The 23,627-nt window shown below is 49.6% G+C and overlaps 1 long non-coding RNA gene across 1 annotated transcript in view; it reads left to right on the forward strand.

Moving 5' to 3' along the window:
• LOC139050995 (uncharacterized) overlaps nt 1–23,627 on the forward strand; it is a 177,069-nt gene that overhangs the window by 36,190 nt on the left and 117,252 nt on the right. Inside the window, exons 2-3 of the long non-coding RNA XR_011509183.1 lie at nt 174–349; nt 1,606–1,746. This is a non-coding gene — a long non-coding RNA (uncharacterized lncRNA). The remainder of the gene's footprint in view (nt 1–173; nt 350–1,605; nt 1,747–23,627) is intronic.

Below are 23,627 nucleotides of genomic sequence, written 5' to 3' on the forward strand. Positions count from 1 at the left end.
CGTTTACCCGATTACCGGACACTCTAAACCTCTCTATTGACTTAGCCATCGAAGATCGTTTCTGCCGCCACCTTATGATGAAGTTGTTATGCTACGCAGATAATGTACCGAGCCTCTCGAAGCGCGGGCTCGCACGAGTGAAATTCCTAAGGGTTCTTTTTCTGCCTTTGCAGGAATACGTCAGTGGTTAGTGTGGAGAAACAATGCGCCGGTTACATCATCTTGCGCTCAACATATGGATTGACAGCCCCATGCAGCTTCCTACTGGGCAGCAACTGCATGCAAGATTGCTTGCGGGAAGGCTCCCTGCTTCCTACGTAGAGCCGACGGCAGCGATTGGCCCGTCGAGGTGTGCCCATTTTACATTTTTTTTCCATTGTCCCATGGGAACTCCAATTTATACGAAATTTATATTTGTTAAAATAAGGGGCACGTTATGGGTTATGCGTAGGGAAAACTGGTATGTAGGTTAATTGTGGATTTTTTTATATATTGCGTGTGTAAGCGTTCCGGAGCGCAAAATTTGCGTCACTGCTTTGTTAGAGCACCAAGGCCAACGAGATAAATCTTGGCAGAAGTGGGGAGATCACTAGGGGAAATTAGTACGCAAGGTTAAATGCATGTGCACCAATTAGAGTTTTTGCAGATCGTTATTTATTCAAATATTCTAGTGTGATGCTGCATTTACCGCAATGTTTCGCAGAGTCCTAAGAGAACGATAGATCACTCCGAGTTAACATTCAGTGGGAAGGGGGGGGGGGGGTCGGGTATCTTAAGCGTAATGTGCGGCGAAAAGTTGCGTTTGTAGCTTAATTAGGTGCGTTGTAAATAATTACCGAACCCTCCCATAGTTTTATGCATAGTACGAGGTTCGTAGTTGGTTTCCCCGATGTCGGTGAAGTGAACAGGCAACCTTTCTTATGTTCCGGTGGAATGAAGGGTAGATAAATGGTGACCTGTAAGCGAAATTCAAAGCATGTGTTCTAATGTTGGTCTGAGCAGCAGACTACGTAACCAAACAATCCGCACCGTTGAGAATGTGCGTTACGAATGACGTACGATTTGGGTCCCGTTGCCCAGGAAGAACTATCAACGCCACCGAGATAAAATTTAACGAAAAGGGGAAGGATACTCCAGCAAATGTTTTTCTGAAGTCAAATGCCTGTGGATAAAATACTGTGTTTGTAAAAAAATTCCTTAAGAAAGTGCTAGAAAGCGTTATTGGCGGGCAAGGTTGGAAACGGGTGAGTCGCACGCGGGTGACGTTTAACGTCATGTGGCTTAATTTCAGACGACTGAAATTTTTGACGAAGCTGCTCGACATAAACAGCTTCGCTTGGAATTGGGTTGTAGATATGCAAGGTCGGCACAAGACTGCTGTCGTTTTGAACATGATGCCATCTTTGGCGATTGGCCACCACCTTCCCTTATCGGGTGTCTCTTTTTTGAGCTGTTTCTAGTAATCTGTTTCTAGCCTCTTTTGTACGGCCATCACGAAGATAGCGCAGTCTAAACATAAGTGCTATTAGGGCCACTAGGTGTGGGCCAGACTATTTGCGTCTCTTGGAAGGAAGGGAGGAAATCAACTTTATTCAGGTCCTGCAGGCCACGAGAGCTTTGGGCTCTCATGGAGTGGGCGTCTCCCACGACGGAACCGGGAGGTTGAGTTTCCTGGCGGCGTCGTGGACCTGCTGGACGGCCCGGAGTTGGGGAGCGAGTTCTTCGCTGCGTCCCTTGGGTTACCGGGTACGTGACGACTATAGTGGTGATGATTTTGATGATGATAATTTGGGTCCTAACGATGTTGCTGATAGGTGATGACGAAAATCTTACATGGAATTCAACCTATACTTGACGTCGATCAAACGGTGCCGTTCCTGTGGCGGCTCTTGCATAAAAATTATACGGTATATACGCTGCATTCTCACTCGCCGTACACTCGCCGAGGAAGACACTTTCTTTCATCGACTTGAACTAGACGTCTAATCGCCTTGAAAGTAAAAAAAAAAAAAAACTAGTTTGATAAGAAATTCGCATAGCAAAGGTTAATCCTTTAATGGTCATAACACCGCTCTTGTGGGCCTTTTACTTCCTTCTGCTATATGATTCCTTTTCAGGATTACATGTGTTGTGTTGTGATCGGGGTATAACTAATCGTTTAAATTCGTTGACTTAATTATTTGGGGCGGAGTCTACTTTAAAGGTCTGTCGCAGCGTGTACCTCCAACACTGGGTTACACTCGAATCGTGCGCGTTTGGCAGTTTGATGTTGGGGGCACTTCGAGCATTGGTGTTATGCCCATGATCCTGCGTATGTTTAGGAAAAAAATTTATTTCAACAAGAGACGATAGAAACACTGAGTCAAAATCACGGCACAATTCCACCAGGGCGATAACACATACAAAGTTGACGTATGCAAATGCAAATGAATGCAAATGCAATGTATGCAAATGAAAACTTGACGTATGCACGTCAAGTTTTCAAAGTTGTGTCCGAGTCCTCACTCGCTACATATAACCAACACATATACCTGCGGAAGCGCGCAGTCACGCATAAACGGTTATGTAATGCATTAACCTACAGTCTCAGCTTGCATACATATTGCTCATCCCACTATTTCTCTATCGCGGCTGTCATACAACCTACACCTGACCCCCGACGTGGAGCCGCAAGAACTTCGTCGAGATAAGCTAAATTACAGAATGCTAACTGAAAAAATGGTGCGAGAGGCTATTTTCTATTGGAATATTGGATGCTCAAAATAACTTTTATTTTAAAGTCATCCATAATTTCGCATAAAGGCGGAATTCTTCGCAGTTGTATGCCAACCCGACAAGTGATACTTCAAAGACGGCCAGTTCTAAGACTCTACGCAAGTACAGCGTTGGCTGCCGCGGCATCAGCCGAACGCAGCAGCTGCGTTGCCGCTGCGTTCTAGCGCGGTCATAGCTGACTGTTCTTACTCTCAGGCAGGCGCCGTTGCAGCACCATGGCATGGCATTTCAGGGCTGCAGCTGTACAAACTCCCACAAAAATAGCTTATCACCGACGTGGAGCTCGTGAAAGGTCAGGTGAGAAACGAAAATTACGGATTGCTGGTTAAAAAATCCCTGTAGAACCAACCTTTGGCAAGCGATAGCTTGTTTAGTTGGACCACCCTTTGTGCCGATACACCGCAGATGATTTTGTAGAACACACACACACACACAAACACGCACACACACACGCACACACACACGCACGCACGCACACACACACGCACACACACACACAAACACACACACACACACATATACGCACTCACGCACCACCACCACCAACACCACCAACACTGCAGATGATTTTGTAGAACACACACACACACACACACACACACACACACACACACACACACACACACACGCACGCACGCACGCACGCACACACACACACACACACACACACACACACTAACGCGTCGATACACATGTCTAAGTTTTACGTTCGTACATGAGTACATCTATACACATGCAGACTTATGTAACGAACCCTTCACTAAGCCACCAAGATGCACTTTGCAGAGAAAGAGGAACTGCTATTCAGCATTAAAAGTGTTTAATCACAAGACAGGACGTGCCTGGCCTCGTAGGAACGCGCAGCGAATTTGGGCAACGAACGCTCAGGTAACCTATTTTCATCGTCAGCCAGAAGATGCCCGCGCTCACTTTTAAAGGCGAAGCATTTCTTTGCCTAGACGGAGCCAAGGGCAAACACGACCCGTCCAAGGGCACAGAGCTTGTCGCCCATGCGTCCTCTGGGACACCGCTACTGTCTTGGCGCCTCCTCTCCTTGCACCACTCGCCCACGTGGCTCGGTTGCGCTAGCTGCGCTATGCTACGCGTGGGCCTCTATGTGCAGATACAATGGGCCCTCGAAAGTACCAAGCGGAAGAGGAGCGCAGGAGGGCAAAGGCTTTGCAGAGCCTATACAGTTATGCGATGCGTAACTTAGAGGCGAGGCAGGAGTCGAAGCGACGGGCCGGCGACTTACGAGCGACTGGGGAGCGCGAGAAACAAGATAACCGAAACGCGTTCGAGGAACAGCGGCACACCAAGCGGAACAGGCCGCCGAGACCAAGGGGCCCGTATTGGAGGATCGGCACTTGCGGGACGCAGACGCGTACTTAGAAAAGCATAAAAAAATGGCTGTGGCTTAGCTAAGGTCTAAGCTAAGGTGTGGCTTAACTAAGCCCTGGATGCGAAGCATACTAGCCTTTATTTTAGTTGTTATGCGCAGCATCTTGCAATCACTCAGTTCAGCCCTTGGGCGCGGCCGGGCAGCCACCATTTAACCACGTGACGTGACGTCACGACAGCCGGAGGAAAAGCTGGGCCCGAACTCGCGCGCGGCCGCAGCCACCACCTGACTCCCGCTCCTCCCGCTAGGGGCGCTGCGCCGGCGCGTGACGTCACGGTGACGCGCCGGCGAGCGCATGACCGTGACAGATGGTCACCTTCCGGCGAGCGCACGAGCTGAGACCCGGCTATATATATATATATATATATATATATATATATATATATATATAAATATATATATATATATTCTGCAGCAGCCCGTATGCAGAGCTAAACATAGAAACACTGAAGGAGGCACGCTCTTTATGAACACAGGTGCAAAGGTCAATGGTGGCTGCCCGGCCGCGCCCAAGGGCTGAACTGAGTGATTGCATTATGCAACGCATAAAAATAGAAGCAACTTAATAACAAACGTAGCAAACTTAAAAGAGAATAGACCCACATATGAGACGCACAGCAATGAACAATGGCTCATACCCTCAATGGTAGCTACGCGGCCGCGCTCGGCGCAGCAAGGAAGAGCATGGTTGTGCGGCTAGTATGCTTCGCATAAAAATTAGCAGTTGCTTAGCTCAGCTATACCAGCATATACGTAGCGTAAAGGTACGGTTATGTTTCGTTAATTTTCCAGTCTTTTGCGCCGACTGGCAGCGGCTCGACTCTCCTTAAAGGGACACTAAAGGTTACTATTAAGTCAACGTGGACTGTTGAAATACCATCACAGAAACCTCGAAACGCTTGTTTCGTGGCAAGGAGAGACTTATTTTAAGAGAAAATGCGTTCTGAAGCGTCCGCGTACCTCTAGCGCAGTTCAAATCGCCCGCCCTCCGATCGAGGAGAACTGACATCATGGTCTCATAGTGACGTTGCGCCATCGGTGAGTAGAACGGCGTCCGCAGACGGCGCTACGGCTTTTCTGCGCAAAACGCAAACGCGCGGCCAGAAACAGAGCCAAGACAGAGCCGACAGCAGAGCGAAAGCGGGGGCAGGCCCCGTACACTCTCAAGTTCAACTAATGGCCACAGAGGGCGAAAAAATCGACCGCGCGCCGCTGCTAACAAAGCCGACCTAGTAGCATCACCTCGGGATTCGTTCGTTAGTTCCAACATTTCCCGGTAGAGGCGTCGTAATAAGCGCAATTTTATCTTACAAACTTTCTCTTACAATTACCGAAGCATTTTCTTTTACATAAAAACAGGGCAAAATTATCATTGCTAATTAGATATTGTACTCTTTGTTAGTAAGTTTATTGTTTCTTCGCCATTATGAACGCAAATAGCGTTCAGCATCATCGATCTTTCACGTGACCTCTGGCCTGGATTTAAAATTTTTACCGGTATTTCCGAGTGCACGGCGGCACGGATTCATTCGTTCGTACACTCAAGACTGGTTGCTTCTTTGTTTCTAAAACTAGTTTCTTGCGCTTCTATGTAACTTGGGGTGAAGTTACGTGTTTGCAAGCGGACATGTAAGCCCGGCAGTTGGGTTTCGGTCGTGAGCCATTCGGAACAGGTCTGCATCGAAACGGGAGCTGGATTTTGCTGCGGCTGACAACGGCAATAACGGTGAGTCGTTTAACACCGCTGCTTCAATCGTTATATAATATCTGTCTCATTACCTTCCAGGCGGGCACAAGTTAACGAACTAGATCCTGCATTACATATGGGCAGTGAGGATCTCAGTTGCTGTTTCCTAAATAAACCTTTACTTGCGAGGCTGTCATTTGGTTTACACACACAACCAGGAAAGAAAGAGCGATATCGGAACGCGCGTCTCATTTTTCATGTTATTGTAGCCGTGGTTGTAGGTGACTGAGTAGCCTTATCAATATACAGATTAAACTTTTTTTCGAGTCGGCCGGCAACGTCTTTCGTCCACAAAACCGAATAATCCTTTGGTAAAATGAAGTGAAAGTACAGAATTTAATGTATTAAACAGTTGCAAGCATGATACCCATATTTCGTACTTGTTGGTTCCAAATGTTCTTGCTGTTCAGATTGGTTTACCGTAGGGCATTTATTTTTGCAGTAGTGAAGCGGTGCATCACGTTCGTGGAGAAAAATAATGCATCAGTTCTAATAGCTTCATGACTTTCATGCATTTGCTTGAGTAACTAGCAGTGTGATCACTTCTAGAGCATAAATGAACCCACAAATGTTCTCATTTGTGATCTTAATAGTACTTGCGCTGTTGACATGCATTGTAGTTAGGCAGACATCAATTTTATGGGCAATAGCAATATTTATTTAACATGCTGCTTAAGCACCCTAGAATAGACAGTGTACATTTGCATGTGTTCTGCAGTCGCAAATCATTACAACATATATGTCACACCTTTTTGCATTTCATATTGCAAAACTTTGCTTTTTCAATTTCTGATTCAGTCAAAATTTCTGTTCCAGACATGCAGTAATGAGGACGGCACCAGTATAAAGCAACACACTCCACGCACTAAACAGAAGCTGCTGCCTGCTACGACAAGGTCATTGTGTGGACATTGGCTACTACTACAAGGTAAACAACATATGGTTCAGAAATAAATATGTTTGATCTATGCTGTATTGGCTTGCCGTTTGCAGCAGATATGAATGTTTGTTCATATATATGGTTCAGTATAATTGGTTCGAACATATAAAACCCACATAAATTTGGCTAATCTGTGCTATATCTCACGTGTCACCGTTTTGCCCCAACAGAGTCTATGCCAAGCACATCTTGGTCATCACAGGAGCTCCTATCTGCACTAACAGGAAGGGGCTGGAGCCGAATTTGCAAGGCTTTTACACCAAGAACAAAGAAGCACATGCACAAGAATATGGATGAGATATCAAGTCTGCAAAGGACTGTGTTAAGACTGCAAAGAGCTTCAGCCACCATTCCACCAGCACGGACATTTGGCTGAGTCATCCAAGTAACTCAAAAAGGACTTTCTAGAAATTCTTCGTCTTCAGATGCACCTGCAACATCTGACCAAGCACGGACGACGCTGGCCAAAAGATTGAGTTTCATCAGTTCGTCCTTAATCAGCTTCCAAGCCATGTTAATTCCGTTTGTGCGAAGTGTAATTTTTCTTCTATAAATGCAAGCTTTCTCATTGCCCATTTTTGTTAGAGGTTATTCATCCTCATCCAAATATAAAGGTCAACCTTTATATTTGGATATTTCGCTGATACTTAATACCAGTCACTGTCTAGCAGCCTAACATATCTGTAGCAGTATCTTCTAGTGTATGTTGTCATGCGCAATTACTCTCCTGAAATAGCTGATGCAGCATCGGCATGCGTCTTGCATTAACCTATGCACATGTGCTATGCACCATTTTACTTTTCTTGGTGTTTTTAGCCTTCAATGCTTGCAGAGCAGAGTGGCTTCTCTCTTGAATGCAAGCTTTCTCATTTTCCATATTCCTAGTCTCGTTGATGATTGCTCCTCTTCCTTGATAGCCTGGGTCTTTGTGCAAGCTACAGTGAAGTGATTGATTGCAGAATCTGGTTTTGCTGCCACACTTGGTTGTGGTAACTGTGTTACAGATGTGGGGGCCTGGTCAGTTGCATTGGTAAGCAGTCCCTCGAGGTAAGCATTTGCTCCTGCAGTCCGCAAAGCGACATAGACTCCCAGTATACACACACCGTAACTGGTGCGCCCCGTTCGTTCTGGCCTGCTGCAGCCATGGGCAAATTGTGCTTGTGGCCTACCTCGGCCATGATTTGCTCAAAACGGAGACCAGCATATGTGCTTACATGGTTCGAAGTGTATGAAGTTGATAGCCGTATGGGTGGAAAGGCCCGCAAGAATGGCTGCCGAAGGTGATGCCCACAAAAGCGACTTGTCCACATTGCGACAAAGTGGGACACAAAGTGTGAGCCACACATAGCGGCCCCCGAAAGAAAATAAATGTGCAGGTTGGAAAGGAGTTAACGCTAAAATGCCGGGTGGTCCATGTCGCTGTGTTGGTTGCGGCAGCAGATGCCTGCGTCACCTGATTGCTTCGCAATGGAAGTTGCTCATCTTCAACGGCAACTGTTGGTTCAAACAGGTGCAAGGCTCTGTCCAATCTGTTTGTACCGCAGGTTGTCGCTCGTTACCAGACCACCACATGTGACAAAGGCAAGCATTATGCCTGTAAGATGGTTCGTAGCCAATGTATAATGTATTGTCAACCTCAAGCGGTGACTGATTGCCGTTTAATTTTGCTGTTATGTCACTTGGTTACGGTCGCAGTTTTATGTTTTTCGAATATTGCTGCCTGGTCGGTTGCACTGGGAAGCAGCCTCTCGAAGTAAGAATTTGATCCTGCAGTCTGCACAGCGACATAGACTCCCAATTTACGCACACCGTGATTCGTGCTCCCCGTTCACCCTTTCCTGCTGCAGCCATGGGCAAATTGTGCCTCTGGCCTTTCTCGGCCGCGATTAGGCATGAACGGAGACCAGCATAAGTGCTTACATGGTCGGACGTGTATGAAGTTGGGTGGAAAGGCCCGCAAAAGTGGCCGATGAAGGTGATGCCCACGAAAGCGACTTGTCCATATTGAGACAATGTGGGACACCAAGTGTGAGCCACATGTCGCTGTGTAGGCTGCGGCAGCAGATGCCTGCGTCACCCGACTGCTTTGCACTGCAAGTTGCTCATCTTTAACAGCGACTGTCGCCGCAAACAGGTGGGACACTCTGTCCAATCTGTTTCTGCTGCTGGTTGTTGCTCGTTAGTAGACCACCACGTGCGACGAAGTCGGGCACTACGCCTGTAGGTAGGCAGCTCAATGTACCCTAAGAGACCCGTGTATGTGAATGCTCACTGTTGCCATATAGTTCGTCGCCAATGTATAACGTATTGTCTGAACCTCATGCGGTGACTGATTGCTGTTTAATTTTGCTGTTATGTCACTTGGTTATGGTCGCAGTGTTATGTTTTTAGAATATTGCGGCCTGGTCGGTTGCACTGGGAAGCAGTCTCTCGAAGTAAGCATTCGCTCCTGCAGCCTGCACAGCGACATAGACTCCCAATTTTCATGCACCGTGATTCGTGCTCCCCGTTCGCGCTTTCCTGCTGCAGCAATGGGCATATTGTGCCTCTGGCCTTTCTCGGCCGCGATTAGGCATGAACGGAGACCAGCATACGTGCTTACATAGTCCGATGCGTATGAAGTTGATAGCTACATGGGTGGAAAGGCCCGCAAAAGTAGCTGATGGAGGCGATGCCCACGAAAGCGACTTGTCCATAGCGAGACAATGTGAGACACCAAGTGTGAGCCACACATTAGCGGCCCCCGAAAGAAAAGAAACGTGCAGGTTGGAAAGGAGTGAACGGCTAAAATCTGGGGTAGCCCATGTCGCTGTGTAGGCTGCGGCAGCAGATGCCTGCGTCTCCCGATTGCTTCGCAATGCAATTTGGGCATTTTTAACGGCGACTGTCGTTGCAAATAAGTGGCACACTCTGTCCAATATGTTTCCGCTGCTGGTTCTTGCTCGTTAACCTGACCACCACGTGCGACGACGACGGTGAGCCGTTTACGAGCTCGCGTCAATGATTCCAGCGTATCTCGACATGCAAGTTTTATTTCTGCTATTGCACGAGGATGTACACTGCTTGTCTTCTGCCAATAAAGTCGCGCGTTCTGTTCACTCACTTGTGGCTTGTTTGTATGGGCGTCAGTAGAGGCTCTTGGCAATTAGAACGCACCAGCTAAGCGGCAGCGAAGGCATTGAGGCATGCCGCATAGCCTGCAGGGCAAGCACGGCACGTACCAGCGTACGCGACCGGCAAAAAACGGCCATATTGAATTTTGCGCTAAAAAAAAAAAAGTTTGCACTTCCGCTTCCGGATTGAGCAACGTCATCTGGCGTCCCCGAAAGTTAGTTCTATGCGCTGCCGCTGCTTATTTTCGAACCACTGCCAAAGGTACAGTTTCCCTTCTCTAAAGTTGTTCTTTATTCTATGGCGGGGGTATGATGGCTAGCGGAAGGAGAAACTAATTACGTCCCACATTACGTCCCACGGCACACGGAAAGTCCGTTTTCGTTAAACTATAGGCTGCGGCGAGCTCGCAGCGTGGTCGGCGTGGTCTGTGAGAAGTGACGAGCCTTTCCGCACTCGCAACAGGGCATAAAAAAGTGCGAGTCGACGCAAAACTCGGCCTAGAAACGTGCTTCGCCACAGCCGACCCAGATGTCGTTTCCCGCACAGCCACCAGGCGCCGCTACTATACCTCAAGCTCCAGCGCAAGACGCCCATAAGCTGGTACTTCATTCTATGACGCAAACTTCGACGCTCGTTGCAATGGACCCTGACACCGACAGATTGGCTCGCGAAGGTGGGCTCAACTTCAGCGATTTGAGCACCGACGAGCGCGACCTGCTGCTGAGGGCTCGCACTGCCGGCGTCGTTGCGTACTACGACGGCGGCCTCCACACCGGCTCTCCGGAGCGGGAAAGTAACGAGGGGTTCCCACGACATCACATGGACGTGGCATTCTCGCTGCTTGTTCCAAATGAAAGTTTCGCGAGCCAGCAGAACCCTCACAGCACGACGCGATAACGAAAGTACTGAAACTCCAAAGCGTGCGCGGCGCAGAGTCGTGCGCGCAGAGTCGAGCGAAAACGAAACCTTTCGACCACCCATACTACTGAAGGGTAACGTCAAAATCTTAGTTTTTGTTAGAATCGAGTAGACGTAGACAGCATTTTCTTCCGTCTTATAATCGAATGAAATGATATTTTTAATACGAGTAGTTGAGTATTAGTAACGTAAATTACGGGGAGACCTTTCGTCATCGGTTTAGTACCGGAATGGCGCTGGGGGGTCTCAAATCGTGTCATGCATTTACCTCAATTTCTCGGTTACTAAAGCTCTGTTCGCGATTATATTGACGCCTTAGACGTTCTAGAACATTGCTCTACCACTTTAACTTGACTTTCTGGTAACCTTTAGTGTCCCTTTAACCTCCATGTCGAGCACGCTGCATCAAGCGTCTCTCTCGCGCATTTATACGCACGGTGCGCCCTCCTCGCGCATGCGCAGTGCCGCGCGGCGCCGCCATCGTAAAGATGCGTTGTCCGACGTTATCGGCGCGCAGGCGAGCGTCGTTAGACGCCGTGGGCGTCGGAGCGCGTGGGCCTGGTTGGCCGCGTCTGGTTACGTTGGCGGCGCCAGTGGGTTGAACCATGGGTCGAACTATAGGCGCTGTTGTTCTCGCCGACGTGACGTAACGTGTGCGCGCGTTCACGCTACGTCAGATTATATTTGGGCCTTAAACGCAGCAGCGGGCGCACACGGCCCCGGCGCGTCTGCGGAGTCTGCGACGTCACACCTCTTGAATGCGCCGCAGTCGGCGGCAGCGAGGGCGACGCAGCTGCGCCTCTCGTGACGTCACGCGGCTCTCGCGCATGCGCAGTATGGCAGGCGCAGAAGCACGCGAAGCTCGGCTCCAACCCGCGTAGTGTAGCGTTACGCTGCAAAAGGAATTACGGGGTTTTACGTCCGAGAACAACGAGGCACACCGTAATTGGGGACTCCGGAAATTTGGACCACCTGGATTTCTTTAACGTGCACCTAACCCTAAGTCCACGGGTGTTTTCGAAGTGCGCCCCCCCCCCCTCCGCCCCCCTTCCAACGAAAGGCGGCTGCCGCGGCCAGGATTCCATCCCGTGACATCAAGCTTTAAGAAAAGCGCTTTGTTGAAGACGAATTTGGAGTGGCCTGTAGCGTCCGCGACCGTCTCCGGTTCTGATCTTCCGTCGCCAGGGTGTCTCAGCCCGCGCATATGGTGGTCCTCGAGTGAGCGTTTACTCGTGAGGACGCAAGTTCGTTCAAGCTTTATAGCCCACATGGTGGGGAGAAATGCTTTGCATTGATTTAGTAACCATCAAGCATAGTTTTTGCGGCATCGTTTATATGCAAGTTGTTGCTATGCGACGCGGCTAACGCGCCCAGCGTCCCGAAGCGCTGGCTTGCACGAGTGAAATTCCCAAGAGTGGTCTGTTCTGTCCTTGCGAGCATACGTCAGTGGATAATGTTGAGTGACGTTACGCTGTCTCCGTCTCGTCGCGCTCCAAATTTGTAGTGGCAGCGCCGCCAGCTTCGTACTATGGCGCCACTGCATACAATGCTTGCACGAAGGCTTCCTACTTCGAACGTAGAGGTGAAGGCAGCGCTAGGCCCGTCGAGGTGACGCGCCGCCATTGCCTTTAGAGATAGTAAAGATGATGAACGATGGAAGTGATGATGGCGTAATGACAGCACGACCGCGGTAACCTGTCGACAATGCAATCGCGACAGCTTGGTGACGACCACCGTATGACCACACCGGAAGATCCGCTACGGCGTCTGTAAACAATGTATATGAACCTTGCGTATATCGAGGTAGAATGGGGGGTATCTCAAGGGTGACGCGTAAGCGAAGTTCAAAGCATGTGGTCTAATTACGGCCTGAGCAGCAGGCTACGCGACCAAACGATCCGCACCGTTGTGAATGTGTTTTACTAGCGACACATAATTTGGGTCCAGTTGCCCAGGAAGAACTATAAAGGCCACCGAGATAAAATGTAGCGAAAATGGGAAGGATACTCCAGCAAATCTCTTTCTGAAGTCAAATGCGTGTGGTTCAAATACAGTCTCTGTCAAAAAAAAAATCCGCAAGAAAAGTGCTAGCAAGCGTTATTGCCGGTTAAGGTTCGAAACAGGTGAGTCGTATGCGGATTGCCTTTAACGTTATGTGGCTGAATTTCAGACGACTGAAATTTTTGACGAAACTGCTCGACATAAACAGTGTGACGAAGAAGATCGGCAGGCTGAAAAGCCCCGTTGCCATCGCGTGGCACGTACCCAGTTCGTTCGCTGGCTGCGCCCTACCTGCTGGTGCTGAGTTTGTCGCTGCTGCTCTACGAGCCGAATAAACCCCCTTTACAATTGGTGGAGGTGCTGGGTACAACCAGAATTCTGGAACTTCGTAATCGGACACTGCAGCCCGTCTTCATAATGCCGGAAGAAGGACCACCACAACCACAACCCGCTGCCCCGGTGACTACCGTGGTCTGCCCCGGCCCGATGCGGCAACGCGACCCACCCATCTTCAGTGGTACAGAAGACCATGACGTCGAAGACTGGCTCGCTGACTACGACCGGGTGAGCATCCACAACCACTGGGACGACACCAAAAAACTTAATTACGTGTCGTTTTACTTGAGTGGTGTCGCCAGCGTGTGGCACCGCAACCACGAACGTGATCTGACGACGTGGACGGCCTTCAAGACTAACTTGACAGAGGTATTCGGGCGCCCCGCAGTTCGCAAGCTTCGCGCCGAGCAACGTTTGCGTGGCCGTGCGCAACAGTGCGGGGAGACATTGACGAGCTATATAGAAGATGTTGTCGACCTCTGCAATCGCGTTGACGTCGCAATGCCTGATGCCGAGAAGATCCGCCATATCTTAAAAGGCATTGAAGACGACGCCTTCCAGATGCTGTTGGCGAAAAATCCCTCGACAGTCTCTGAACTCGTCAGTCTGTGTCAAAGCTTTGATGAACTGCGCAAACAACGCGTAGCCACCCGCCAACCTACACCTCAGGCCACTTCAATGTCGAGCTTGGCTGCTGCCCCGGACAACACTTCGCTGCTGCTACAGATCAAGGAGTTCGTCCGTGAAGAGGTGGCTCGTCAGCTTTCCTTGCTTCCACTTGCACACGGCCAGCCGAGTACTCCGTTGGCGCCCGCTCTCCAATCTATCATCAAGGAGCAGGTAGCCGACCACATTTCGCCTTCTCTTCAACAGGCTCCGACGGCCGCTCCCCTGACGTACGCCGAAGTCGCGATGAGGCCTGCGCCACAGACCTACGGCCCCCTACGCCCACCTTTGCGCCCACCCGTATCCCCTCCAGACCGTCCACTGGTGAACTATGCACGACCTCAAGACCACTGGCGCACGGAAGACAACCGTCCGATTTGTTTTTATTATGGCCGTGCTGGACACGTGGCACGTCACTGTCGCCTGCTTACACCGAACGTCCCGAATAATGTGCGTCCATATGCGACACGTTTCCAACAACGCCGCAACTATTCGGACGCCTTTGAATCTCCTTCTGCCGTCGACACCGCATTCTCCGCCGCTCGCGGTTCACCTTCTCCTCGCCGCCGCTCGCTTTCCCCCATGCACCGGCGGCGGAGCCCTTTGCGCCAGGAAAACTAAATAGAGAGTTTTAGTATAGCGTAAAACCCTTGCGTTAGCGTTAGCGTGCCACGCAACGCTAACGCAAAGAAAGACTGCACTGCGCGGCACAAGGTAGTGTTTTAGAATAGCGGAACGGAGAAAAGCGTTAACGTTAACGCAAACAAATACAGCGCCATCTAGATGTAAAGACACAAAGTACTGGAAAGCCAAATCCACACGAAATGTCGAGCTTATCCAATGCCGAATCCGCAAGTGTGTCCCTAAGTCAAGCTTATCGAAAGCCACAGTCGCTGCGTTAATTACGCATGTAGGTGTTTGGTTTGAGCGTTGTTTTGTCGAGAGTCGCGAAACATACCGATTAATCTTGGCATGCTGCGATCGAGTATTCTGTGGGACCCATATTACGTGTCCTTTTAAAGTTGGGATGACATAGACACCCTCATGCTTCGGGAATGAGAGCGACCGCGCAGGTTCTACGTGTCCTCAAGATCCACTCAACGTCGAAGCTATACCGGAGGAGACGTTTCGCCGGCAATTTCTCTTCCAGAAAGCGGATTTCCCACTTCTTTCCATTTTTTTGCAACGGACGCCCACCTTGACGTCCATCCGAATGGGTTCAAGGCGAAAACCTCCTTCACGAGGTTCATATCGTCGTCGTTGGTAAAACGCACACGCATTGTGACCACAGCACCGACCACACTACTGTGTTTTGCCGCGGAAAACATGACATGCATCGGTTCCACATGCGGCTTTACACCAAGCGAACGAGCGAAATACACTTGGCACCATCTCGAGGCGGATACAGCAAACACTTTTAGCAAACCCATAGAGTTGTTCTACTAACTCTATGAGCAAACCCTCTCGTTAAGCCTACTGCGCCGCTAATCGAGAACGTATATCGTAAACAACGCCCATTTGTCACCTGTGCACCGCTGCCGAAGCATCATCACACAAATCTAAGGCGAACACGAGCATTAGTGGGGAAGGATAGAGCCTAGCAGTGCAGGCAGACGGCTCGATAGATCCGAAGCGGGCTGCTCTCACTTCGACCGGCGCCGCCATCTTGCCGTACGTAAGGCTCCCCTTGCGTGCGTTAGCGTTCAACGCTAAATCCTGAAAATAGCGTACGTACGTAAGAGCTCCAGCAGCGTTTACGTATAGCGCATGCGCAGTGTGGTGCACGCAACGCTAACGCTAACGCTAACTCTTTGCGTTTGCTGCTTTACGCTATACTAAAACTCTCTAATATCGCAGTTCAGGAGGCGAGAACTGCGGTGCCAGCGAACTGTATAATGCCTCACACTTCTCCGAAGAATGTTATTGAAGTCGCAATAGAAGGAACATTGACGTTAGCACTTGTCGACACCGGCGCTGCACTTTCAGCGATAGATGCCCGTATTTGCCGCAAGATCGGAAAAGTGACGACGCCGCTTTCTGGACTGTCTCTTCGAACTGCCAACGCGCAGCACGTCGAGCCATCCGGTGCCTGCACTGCTCGTGTCGTAATTCAGGAGGTCCTCTACATCATAGAATTCATAGTGTTGCCATCATGTTCACACGACGTCATATTAGGTTGGGACTTTCTCTCCACACATCATGCGATCATTGACTGCGCAGAAGATCGGCAGCCCCGTTGCCATCGCGTGGCACGTACCCAGTTCGTTCGCTGGCTGCGCCCTACCTGCTGGTGCTGAGTTTGTCGCTGCTGCTCTACGAGCCGAAAAACCCCCTTTACAACAGCTTCGCTTGGAATTGGGTTGTAGATATGTAAGGTCGGCACAAGTCTGCTTTCGTTTTCTTTAAACACAATGTCATCTTTGGCGAGTTACCATCACTTTCCCTTATCGGGTATATTTCCTTCTAGGCTATTTAGAATAACCTATTTCTATCCTCTTTTGTAAGGCTATCACGAAGATAGCGCAGTCTAAATATAAGTACTACTAGGGCCACTAGGTATGGGCCGCAGTGTTTGTGTACCGTGGGTTACCGGTATAGGTGTCGACTATAATATAAGAACTCGAATTAGCCTAGACCTGAGGAGGGAACGGAAGAAACTGGTACATAAGAAGCCGATTAATGAGTTAGCGGTAAGAGGTAAAATAGAGGAATTCCAGATCAAGCTACAGAACAGGTATTCGGCTTTAACTCAGGAAGAGGACCTTAGGCCCAAACAATAAAACGGTCCTTTCCTTCGAGCGCTTCCTAACCTTACGTGAGGCCTCCTTACAGCGAAGGACCGATGGAGGAAGCAAGCATACTCTGAAAGCTCCCTTCACCCGTCCTCACGTAAGGAGCGGTTGCCGCCACGCCTGGGTTCGAGATTATCTCTTAAAAGCTTTAGGCGAACACCCGAACACCACTATTCAATAAAAAAGGTGGTATCGTCGCACAATCGCACAAGTTGATGAGCTAATATAGAGAAGCGTGGACGCTTTTTTCTAATTTTGTTTACTAAACCTAAAGAAGTAGCGCATTACGGTGCAAAACTTGATGTGCTCCAGCAACGCTGGCACGCCGGCGTCGTGCAACGCCTAGCAACGCCTAGCAACGCTTCCATGCCGCATGCGTGAGTGAAACGAACGTGCCTGGCGAAACGTACCGTGCTCGCACTTCTCCGAACGTGGGCGACAGCGCGCATGCGCAAGCAAACGTCACGTGGTTAAGCAGTGAGGCGAAGCGCTCGTTCAGGGCCAGGAGCGGCGTAAGGAACCATGAAGGTAGCTTGGCCCAAACAATAAAACGTTCCTTTCCTTCGAGCGCTTCCTAACCTTACGTGAGGCCTCCTTACAGCGAAGGACCGATGGAGGAAGCAAGCGTACTCTGAAAGCTCCCTTCACCCGTCCTCACCTAAGGAGCGGTTGCCGCGTGCCTGGGTTCGAGATTTTTTCTTCAAATCTTTCCGCGAACACCATTATTCTATTAAAAATGTTGTATCGTCGCACAATATTTAAATTGAATAGCTAATATAGAGAAACGTGGACGCTTTCTTCTAGTTTTGTTTATTAAAGTTAAAAAAAGTTGAGCATTACAGTGCAAAACTTGATGTGCTCCAGCAACGCTGGCACGCCGGCGTCTTGCGACGCCTAGCAACGCCTAGCAATGCTTTCATGCCGCACGCGTGACTGAAACGAACATGCCTGGCAAGACGTACCGTGCTCGCGCTTCTCCGCAGGTGGGCGACAGTGCGCATGCGCAAGCGAATGCCACGTGGTTAAGCAGTGAGGTGAAGCGCTCGTTCAGGGCCAGGAGCGGCGTAAGGACGCATGAAGGTAGCTTTGGAGCTACCTTACGCTGAGGGAGCACCAAGGAAGCCTTCACCGAGGGCCCCTCAGTAAGGAAGCTTTCAGAGTGACATAAGGTAGCCTCACCGCAATGAAGGCTTCCTTAGTGAGGTAAAGGAAGATTTCATTGTTTGGCTGCTTATGCTGAGGAAGTACCAAGGAAGCCTTCACCGAGGGCGCCTCAGTTAGGAAGCTTTCAAAGTGACATAAGGTGGCCTCACCGCAATGAAGGATTCCTTACTGAGGAAAGGAAGGTTTCATTGTTTGGCCCTTAGTGTTGAAGCAATAAACGACAATCTTGTGGGCATCATTAAGGAGTGTGCAATGGAAGTCGGTGGTAACTCCGTTAGGCAGGATACCAGCAAACTATCGCAGGAGACGAAAGATCTGATCAAGAAACGGCAATGTATAAAAGCATCTAACCCTACAGCTAGAATAGAACTGGCAGAACTTTCGAAGTTAATCAACAAGCGTAAGACAGCTGACATAAGGAAGTATAATATGGATAGAATTGAACATGCTCTCAGGAACGGAGGAAGCCTAAAAACAGTGAAGAAGAAACTAGGAAGTGGCAAGAATCAGATGCATGCGTTAAGAGACAAAGCCGGCAATATCATTACTGATATGGATGAGATAGTTCAAGTGACTGAGGAGTTCTATAGAGATTTATACAGTACCAGTGGCACCCACGACGATAATGGAATAGAAAATAGTCTAGACGAATTCGAAATCCCAAAAGTAACGCCGGAAGAAGTAAAGAAAGCCTTGGGAGATATGCAAAGGGGGAAGGTAGCTGGGGAGGTTCAGGTAACAGCAGATTTGTTGAAAGATGGTGGACAGATTGTTCTAGAGAAACTGGCCACCCTGTATACGCAGTGCCTCATGACCTCGAGCGTACCGGAATCTTGGAAGAACGCTAACATAATCCTAATCCATAAGAAAGGGGACGCCAAAGACTTGAAAAATTATAGACCGATCAACATACTGTCCGTTGCGTACAAACTATTTACTAAGGTAATCGCAAATAGAATCAGGAGCACCTTAGACTTCTGTCAAGCAAAGGACCAGGCAGGCTTCCGTAAAGGCTACTCAAAAATAGATCATATTCACACTGTCAATCAGGTGATAGAGTAATGTGCGGAATATAACCAACCCTTATATATAGCTTTCATTGACTACGAGAAAGCGTTTGATTCTGTCGAAACCTCAGCAGTCATGGAAGCATTACGGAATCAGGGTGTAGACGAGCCGTATGTAAAAATACTGAAAGATATCTATAGCGGCTCCACAGCCACCGTAGTCCTCCATAAAGCAAGCAACAAAATCCCAATAAAAAGAAAGGCGTCAGGCAGGGAGATACGATCTCTCCAATGCTATTCACAGCGTGTTTACAGGAGGTATTCAGATACCTGGATTGGGAAGAATTGGGGATAAAAGTTAATGGAGAATACCTTAGCAACTTGCGATTCGCTGATGATATTGCCTTGCTTAGTAACTCAGGGGACCAATTGCAATGCATGCTCACTGACCTGGAGAGGCAAAGGAGAAGAGTGGGTCTAAAAATTAATCTGCAGAAAACTAAAGTAATGCTTAACAGTCTCGGAAGAGAACAGCAATTTGCAATAGGCAGCGAGGCACTGGAAGTCGTAAGGGAATACATCTACTTAGGGCAGGTAGTGACGGCGGATCCTGATCATGAGACGGAAATAATCAGAAGAATAAGAATGGGCTGGGGTGCATTTGGCAGGCATTCTCAGATCATGAACAGCAGGTTGCCATTATCCCTCAAGAGAAAAGTATATAATAGCTGTGTCTTACCAGTACTCACCTACGAAAAGGGTTCTACTCAAATTGAGGATGACGCAACGAGCTATGGAAAGAAGAATGATAGGTGTAACGTTAAGGGATAAGAAAAGAGCAGATTGGCTGAGGGAACAAACGCGAGTTAATGACATCTTAGTTGAAATCAAGAAAAAGAAATGGACATGGGCAGGACATGTAATGAGGAGGGAAGATAACCGATGGTCATTAAGGGTTACGGACTGAATCCCAAGGGAAGCTAGGGAAGCGTAGCAGGGGGCGGCAGAAAGTTAGGTGGGCGGATGAGATTAAGAAGTTTGCAGGCACGGCATGGCCACAATTAGTACATGACCGGGGTTGTTGGAGAAGTATGGGAGAGGCCTTTGCTCTGCAGTGGGAGTAACCAGGCTGATGATGATGATCAAAATAATGATGATGATTGCGATGATGATAATTGAGGTGGGAAAGGTGATGGTGGTAGGTGATGACGACAATTTGAAATGCGGTTCAACATCTACTTGACGTCGATCAAACGGCGTCACTCGGGTGGCGGCTCTTATATAAAAATTATAGGGTGAATATACTGCATTCTCGCTCTTAATTCGCCGAGGAAGTCTCTTTCATCGACTTCAATTGGACGTTGAATCGCCTTGAAAGTTTCTTTAAAACTAGTTTGATAGAAAGTCGCATAGTAAAAGTTTATCCTTTAATGGTCGTAACAACGCTCTTTTGGGCGTTTTACTTTTTTCTCCTATATGTCTCCTTTTCAGGATTACATGCGCTGTGATCGGAGGAACTGATCGTTTAGGAGGAGGAGGAGGAATGAACATTTATTGTAGAACCAGCACTTTATGATGGCCGGGCCTAAGCCTCCCACGAAGGGACGTCGAGGGCTTGCCTCGCCGCCGCCTCGCGGGCGTTGCTGGGTCGCCCAGGTTTGGTCGTCGAGGGCGGAGCTCCGCAGAGCCTCATGCAACCTCGACGAGAGAGTCGTGGTGTTAGTCTGGGTGTACTATGCTGGGCACTCCCATAGCATATGCGGAAGAGTAGCCGGGTGAATTCCACAGCACCGGCAGTTGGGGGTAGTGTAGACGTCCGGAAATATAAGGTGGAGACGGGCGGGTGAAGGGTACGTGTTTGTTTGTAGTAGACGCAGGGTGGTAGCCTGCGCGCGGCTGAACTTTGGGTGAGGCGGGGGGAAGATTCGGCGACTGAGGTAACAGGCTTCAACGAGATCGTTATAAGTTCTCAGACTGTCCCTGGTGCCCAACTCATCTCCAGTGACTCCGGCGCGGTTGACTAGACCTCGCGCAATGGAGTGGGTGACCTCGTTGAGATTGGGGAGGTGTAGGTGGACAGGGCACGCATGGGCCGGGATTTATGTTAGGTAAATTATGCTGTCTTTAGAGTGTGGTGCCTGGCAGAGGATGCGAAGAGCTTGGGGAGAAATACGGCCTTTGCTGAAGTTAGTAATGGCTGAGCGAGAGTCACACACTATGGTGTGACAGGTGGGATCTAAAGTGGCCAGGGCGATGGCCACTTCTTCAGCCGTCTCGGAAGTGGGGGTAGTGACGCTGCAGGCGTGGTGTAGGGCTCCTCCGAAAGCTGGTACGTGTGGCGACGGCCACAAATCGTGTGCCATGGGAGTAATGGCTGCATCAACAAATGTGAAGCCAGGTACATGGGCAAGGGCTTTTATGATAGCTCCGGCCCGAGCTTGGCGCCGGGCCCTGTTATATTCAGGGTGCATATTTCTAGGGATAGGGTCTATGTAGATCCAGCTACGGATGTCGGTCGGGATCGGTTGTTTGGGGCCCTGTTGCTGATGGTAGGTGAAGCCAAGCGTGGACAGAATAAAGCGCCCCGTTTCAGTAAGGATGAGCCGTTCAAGCTGAGAGCTTTGTTGGGCTTCAATGAGTTCGGAAAGGTTGTTGTGAACTCCCAGTTGGTTGAAGAGTTCAGTGCTGGTGCAATGCGGGAGCCCAAGTGCTTGCTTGTAGACCCCTCGTATGAGGGTGTCGAGCTTGTTTTGCTCAGCCCGGTACTAGTTAAGGTACGCAGCAACGTACGTAATGTGGCATATGACAAAGGATTGGACGAGTCTGAGAAGGCTTTCTTCTTTGAGTCCTCCTCGTCGGTTAGATATACGTTGAAGAAGTCGTAGGGTGTTTTGCGATTGGGCACAGATCTTGTTGAGAGCCGAGGCGTTGGAGCCGTTGGTAGAGATGGTGAGACCGAGAACCCGGATACTAGGGACGTGTGGGATAGGACTGCAATCTTCAAGGCGTAGGGTGATGGCGTCACAGGGTCGGTGATCAGATTGGTGTTTGGGAGGGCGACCCCGCTGAACGGGCTTGTATAGCAGAAGCTCCGATTTAGACGGCGAACAGCGCAGTCCGGTCCCTTGGAGATAGGCTTCAACCGTGTCAATCGCTGTTTGGAGGGCTGATTCCACTTGACCATCACTGCCACGGTACGACCAGATGGTGATGTCGTCGGCGTAGATGCATGGTATGGTTGATATTGTCGACTTGCTGTAGTTGCTTGGAGCCCAAGGCTTGACTAAGTTAAAGAGCATGGGAGAGATAACTGAACCTTGCGGGGTGCCTTTGCTGCCAAGGGGAAGCTGGTCTGATCGTAAATCCCCGGCCGAGAGGGTAGCCGTGCGATTGGAGAGAAAGTCACGGATGTAATTGTAGGCTCGCTCTCCCAGGTGGAGGTTGGAGACCTGGTCAAGGATAGCTGCATGGGAAATGTTATCAAAGGCTTGAGTGAGGTTGAGTCCGAGGATGGCTTTCATGTTACGGGAACGATCGTTTAGCACTTGATGTTTGAGCTGCAACATCGCGTCTTGAGTAGAAAGATGAGGGCGAAATCCAATGATGGTGTGGGGATAGAGAGTGTTGTCCTCGAGGTGACTGTTGATGCGTGCTAAGAAGGCGTGTTCCATCACCTTGCCTACGCATGAAGTGAGGGAGATGGGCCTTAAGTTATTGAGGCTAGATGGTTTGCCAGGCTTTGGGATTAGGATAACGTTGGCAGTCTTCCAGGCGACTGGAAGGGCACCACTGCGCCAGCAATCGTTGATGTAGTCAGTCAGATGGGACACGGACTCGTCATCGAGATTGCGAAGGCTTTTGTTGGTGACCCCGTCTGGGCCTGGAGCAGAACGACCGTTAAGCTTGCGTAGAGCGGCATGTATTTTAGATACGCTGAAATCGGCGTCTAGTGTAGGGTTGGGGCACCGATGTAATTGCTGTGTGGACTGACTTGTCCCCTGGAGATATATCTGGTGCAGAGGTAGTCAAGCACCCGCTGTGGACCTTGCTTAAGGGTCTCCGTATAAAGGAGCTTCTGCAGCCGATCCTGTTGGGTGGTGCGGGTGGTGGTATTATCAAGCAGATGTTTGAGGAGTTTCCACGAGGAAGGGCGATGAAGTTGTCCATCCACCGTGTTACACCGCTCAGTCCATTGTTGCCGGCTGAGGGTTTGACAATGCTCCTCGATGGCTGTGTTCAGTTTGGAGATCTTAGTTCTGAGGCGACGGTTTAGGCGCTGCCCCTTCCATCGAGCTAGGATAGAGACTTTAGCCTCCAGAAGATGGGCGATGATATGTGATATGGGAGGTCGGGGGTGGAGTCCCGGGTAGTGGAAGTACCGAGGCGTGTAGGAAAGGAGGGATCCGTGATGAGCGTAAGGCCTAAGTCGTGGTAATCTTGCCAGAGGTTGCGAGCTGAAGCTTCCGTGCGAACGTAGCCCCAGCCTGTATGGGCGAGGTTGAAATCACCGCCGATGAGTAGGGGGTGCGTTCCAGCTACGTGAAGAGCCTTCTTAAAGAGGGTGAGGAAGCGACACCTTGCTTTATCCTTGGGGCTATTGTAAATGTTCAGAAGGAAGATGCATTCTTTCCGTTTACGACTGGGAATTAATTCGAGGAATAGATGTTCGATGTGAGGACTATTGAGATCATGTTCAATAACAGGAATACGGCGCCGTACAAGGGTGGAGACCCGGTGAAGAGGGTGGGTGGTATGGAAGGTTTGA

Source organism: Dermacentor albipictus, chromosome 10 (genome assembly GCF_038994185.2).
Source record: "Dermacentor albipictus isolate Rhodes 1998 colony chromosome 10, USDA_Dalb.pri_finalv2, whole genome shotgun sequence".
Classification (NCBI taxonomy): Eukaryota; Metazoa; Arthropoda; class Arachnida; order Ixodida; family Ixodidae; genus Dermacentor; species Dermacentor albipictus.